Genomic DNA, 5,717 nt, shown 5'->3' with positions numbered 1-5,717 from the left:
AGGAATTTAAGAGATGTTTGAGTCGGCTGAATTGAGAGTTCTTAGTGATTTTTTTACTTTGGAGAATCAAGAAAAAGGAAGGCTCAAAGAGGATGCTCCAGTTTCTGATTTTGAAAACCGGTGTCTGGTGATGTTATTTGCTGAAATGAGACACACAAGGGAACAAATCAGTTTTGGAAATGTTGGGTTTGAAGTGCTTGTGATTTATCCAAAAGAATATTCTTGAGGGCTTGTTCTACGTAGGATCTGGGGTTCAGGGAGGTCTGAAAGGGAAAGAGAGAGGGAGACAGAGATGCACATTGAAGAATTATCTACACATTGATAGAAAGTGAAGCCCCAGGAATGGATAAAACAATCCATTATCCGTGTGGAGTATGAAGACAGGAAGACCTAAGCCATACCCCCGAAGAGCACCAGTGTTTAAAGGATGAGCAGAGGAAGGAGACTCCAAAAGAAGCTGGGAATAATCAGCCAGAGAAGTAGGAGGGAAAAGTCAGAATGTGAAATTATGCAAGCCAACACAAGAGAGTGCTATACGAAGGAAGGTGTGGTCCACAGTGTCAAATACAGCCAAGAATTTCACTATGGTAGCCAGGAGGGCAGAACCAGACTGCAATGAATTCAAGAATGATTAGGCAATGAGAAATTGTAGACAAGGAAGTAAATAATTCTTTGAAGAAGTTTACATCTACATGTAAAAAAAATGGAGAATTGGATGCAAATCTTCACACCATTATGTCTTAAAAGATGCATTGGTCTTAGGTGGCAAAGTATCTCAGGGGAAACATTTTCACATGAGTTTCCAAGGTAATTTCCTCACCTCTCCAATCTATGTGAGAGTATAAATTCAGCCAAAGACACTTACTCTAACTCAGCCCTGATTTCCTTTCTCAGGGAAAAATTCTGTTTCTTTAGGTGGGCACCACAAATCTGTCACCTGCTAATCATTTTTGTGTCTGTCCTCAGAATGCTGTCCAAATACTTCAAGTTGCTCTCTAACCACTGAAGCATCATGAAATGGAAAATTTTATGCCTGATCCGTGGTGATGCAGTGGATAAGAGTCAACATGGGATATTGAGGACTCAGGTTCTAAACTCCAAGGTCACCGGCTTGAGCCAGGGGTGACTGACTCAGCTGGAGCCCCCAGGTCAGGGCACATATGAGAAAGCAATCAATGAACAACTAAAATGCTGCAACTATGAGTTGATGCTTCTCATCTTTCTCCCTTCCTGTCTGTATCTTTCTCTAAAATAAAATTAATAAAAGAGAAGAAAAGGAAACTAATGCATCTTGAGGCCTGTGGCAGGAACTAATAACTATCTCTTGAGAGTAGTACACTTGAGGTACAATGTGCCCTTCTTGGGTCACAAACCTACCTTTGGCCATGAGAGAGGACACCTTGATTGACAGTCCCATCAAGAGAAGGAGTGGGTGACTCCCAAGGAAAACTGAGGTGCCAGAGCAGGGCACAGAGCCTGGGCATCTACCATAGGCCCTAAGAGATTTAAGTCCTGGAGCACCCGGCTGTGAGCAAGACCTCGTATGGTTGAGCCTTGAATAATAGTCCTTCAGATTCCCTACAGTGTGGTTTTCCTCACCAGCAATACTCCTTCTTTGGCTATGATTTCTACCTGCCCCTCCATTCTCTATCCTCTTGCTAGGCTTAAACATATAGACAAATCTTCATGTGCTATATGAAGATTTATATAGCTGTTGCCATCTTTCTGGCCAACCTTCCTCCATTCTCCAAAGTAGAGTTTCAAATCCCCAAATTCAGCCCAGGACATTGATGGATGGAGCATCTGAGCTCCATACCTCCCTCACCTGGCTCATTTGATTAGTGGAGACAGCTGAAATGGAAAACTCAGACCCCAAAGTATGTTTTGAGTGTGGAGGATTCCATTTGGCTGAATCCCCAGACAGAGGACCTGGAGAGCTATCAAATACCCACTTTCCTTTGTGCTGGGCACATGCAGCAAGCTGAGAATCCTAATGCTTTTGTAGTAAATAACCTCACACACTCCACTGTTATCCTAGACCACAATAGTCCTGTATGCATCCCAGTCATCACTTAATTGTGTGTAAAAAGAAATGTCAGGATCTCTCTTATTTTAACACAATCATGGAGAAATATTTGCTGAGCAAAAGTGTTATAGGCTAATATGACTCTTCTTAAACGGGGGCTTATTTTGCAAAATGATATGTTTCTGGCAAGATACACATAAAGAATTTGGGAGTTGCTTTGTTCTGTTATCAGATTAACTCATGGCAATTTTCCCATTGGCTAATGACTTCAGAATGGCATTCTTTCTGCCTAAACTTATAAGTCTCTAGAAGCATTGATAATGTGACAATAAAATGCTCTGGCCTTTGAAGTAGCCAGCACAAGTTTAAATTCAACTCCACTTTTTCTTAGTTATAGTCCCTTGAGCATCTCACTTAATGTTTTTGAATCCCATACCCTATGTTTTAAAACAAAGTTTGTCCATGTTTTAGTGATCAATATACAAAAATGCCCGGTGTTTCACACAAAGTAAACAGGTAATGAATTTCAGCAGTTGTATTACTTTTAGCCCTTGTTCAAATTGCTGTGCTCTCCACCTATGTTAAAATACCACTTGAAAACAATTCTTTTTTTTTTTTTTTTTAGACATATGTATTTGGTAGACATTTTGCCAAAAATGAACAAAGTGAAGTTGACAGTTCAAGAAAACAACTGGCAGTATTTGTTGTCAACAATAAAATTAGAACTATTAAGGAAAAGTTAGAATTTTGGAAAATTCTATCACTGTGGAAAACAATTCTTTAAAAAAATTTTTACTGTAAAATTTAAAAATATTTATTGTAGAAAATTTTGAAAAATAATAAAGAAAAATACTAAAAAAAACCTCGACTCCTTATCCCACCTCTCAGAGATGAGATCTAATGTTATAGACCTAATAGATCTAATGTTATTTATAAATATGTATTTTCCGATGGCTTTAGGTGACCCCTGTGTTTTGGTCGTTCGACCCTCGCCGGGGTCGCGACCCACAGGTTGAGAACCGCTGTTATAGATGATGCCTTTTTTTTCACTCAGTTCTTCAAAGTACTAAGAAAGAAAGAAAGAGAGAGAGAGAGAGAGAGAGAGAGAGAGAGAGAGAGAGAAGAAAGAGAGAGAGGGAGGGAGGGAGGAAGAGAAGGGAAGGGAAACAAGAAAAGGGAAAGAAAAGAAAAAAAAAAGAAAAGCTTGTGGCTCTGGCCAGGTAGCTCAGTTGCTTAGGGTATCATCTTGATACCCCAAGGTTGCAGGTTCCATCCTGGTCAGGGCACATACAAGAATCAACCAATGAATGCATAAATAGGAAGAACAACAAATCATGTTTCTCTCTTTCTCTCTCCCTCTTTACTTCTCTCTCTAAAATCCATTTTTAAAAAAAGAATGCCAGTGAATCCTTTTTTAAAAATGTTTAATTGGATGTAATTTATAAAACTCACTCTTTTAAATTGTAGTATTCAGTGGCTTTAAGTATGTTTGCAAAGCTGTATAACCATCACCACTAACCTAATTTCAGAACATTTTCATCATCCCTAAAAGAAACCCCATACTGATTAGTTGTCATCCTACTCCTCACTACCGCAGCCCTTGGAGACCACTGATCTACTTTTTACCTGTAAGGACTATTCTAGACATTTGACATCAATGGAATCATACAATATTTGGCCTTTTGTGTCTGGCTTCTCCCACTTAACAATGTTTTCTTTTTTTTTTTTTTTTTTTTTTAATTTTATTTTTTTTAAATATTTTATTTATTGATTTTTAGAGAGAGGAGAGAGAGAGAGAGAGAGAGAGAGAGAGAGAGAAAGGGGAGGAGCAGGAAGCATCAACTCCCATATGTGCCTTGACCAGGTAAGCCCAGGGTTTCGAACCGGCAATCTCAGGGTTCCAGGTTGACACCTTATCCCACTGCGCCACCACAAGTCAGGCAACAATGTTTTCAAGGTTTATCCATGAGTAGCATGTATTCATACTCCATTCCTTTTCATGGCTGAATAATATTCCATTTATGAGTATAACACAATTTGTTTATCCATTTACTAATTCATGAACACTTGTTTGTTGATATCACTTTTGGGCTATTATGAATAAGCTGTTATGAACAATCACGTACAAGTATTTGTGTGGATATATGTGGTGAATCTTTTTGAAAAGCAAGAACTTGAAAAAAATTTAAGAGAGCTCTAAAATGCTTTCCTTCAAGTGGTTTAAATTAGTAAATATTTCAATCATAGACAAAAGCACAGAAAATAATATGATAAAACCAAGAACCTATCATACAAATGGAAAAAAATCTTAATAATTTAACATACTTGTCCCAGAGCCAAATATTACAATGGACATGACCTTGGAACCCACCTCACATCCCATTTTCTTCCACCACCCCCATGAAGTAACCATCATCTTAATGAAAATTAAAAAGTTAATTCTGCTATATAAGTATCCTTAATCAATAATATATTTTGAGATTTATTTGTGTTGCTACATGATGCTTTGGTGCACTTATTTCATCTTTTGTACAAAAGTCATAATAGATTTACCCATTCTTCTGTTGCTGGAGCTTTAGGTTGCTTCCTGGGTTTTGTTAATATAAACAGTGATGCCGTGAACATCCTCGTGCATGTCTTCTTGTGACTCTAGGCTGGGTGGTAAGATATGCACATCTTCCACCTTAACTGATTTTACCAAATTGCTCTCACAAGTCAGACTTTCTTATTTGAGGCACACTGTGCATGGCCCTGCTTTAGCAGGATTCTCCGGACAGCTTGTGAACTCCTCGACTGCGGGGTCCATGAAGTCTCTCACACAGACTGAATGGGAAACTTTGGCTTGGAGAGGTATAAAAAGAACACCATTTACACTGTGTGATGGCTAGAATTGTGTCCTGCAAAAAGAAGTTGGAGTCCTAATCCTTAGTACCTGTGAATGTGACCTTATTTAAACATACGGTCTTTGCTGATGATCAACTTAAGATGACTGTGTCCTTATTTTAAAAAGAAAGAAAGAAATGTGGACACAGAGACAGGCACATGGGGAGAACGCCAAAATGAAGTCAGAGAGTTAGAGGTGAGGTGGTGCATCTCCAAATCAAGAAATGCCAAAGCGGTTTAAATTAGTAAATATTTCAATCATTGAGAAAAGCGCAGAGAATAATATGATGAAACCAAGAACCTATCACACGAATGGAAAAAAATCTTAATAATTTAACATACTTGTCCGAGGGCCAAATATTACAATTACAGAGTCACCAAAATCGAGGAGACAGGCCTAGAACAGCCTTCCTCACCGTCTTCAGAAGAAGCCAACCCCAGTGACACCTTGATCTAGGACTTCTAGCTTCCAGAACCACAAGACAATCCGTTTATGTTCTTTAAACCACCCAATCTGTGAGACTTGTTACGGAAGCCCCGGCAAACCAGTCGACACTGAAATGAGTCATCCTGCTATCCAAATTAAAGATCAACAATCTGAGGTTCATGGAGCTCTGTTTTTGCATCCATTTCTGTTCCTTTTGTGAACCTGGATAATTAGTTAATTTTTGTTGTAGCTGCTGTTGTTTTTGTTTAGTCTTGTCCCTTTTTTTTCTTCAATCGCCTTTGATCTTCAACCACTTGTACAGCCATTTTGTGATCAGCTATTATTCAGTGCAACTGAGAGCATTTACCTTTTCCCTGCTTA

The sequence above is a fragment of the Saccopteryx bilineata genome, chromosome 4 (assembly GCF_036850765.1).
Source record: "Saccopteryx bilineata isolate mSacBil1 chromosome 4, mSacBil1_pri_phased_curated, whole genome shotgun sequence".
Taxonomy (NCBI): domain Eukaryota; kingdom Metazoa; phylum Chordata; class Mammalia; order Chiroptera; family Emballonuridae; genus Saccopteryx; species Saccopteryx bilineata.
Note: the sequence above shows the minus strand (reverse complement) of the source record.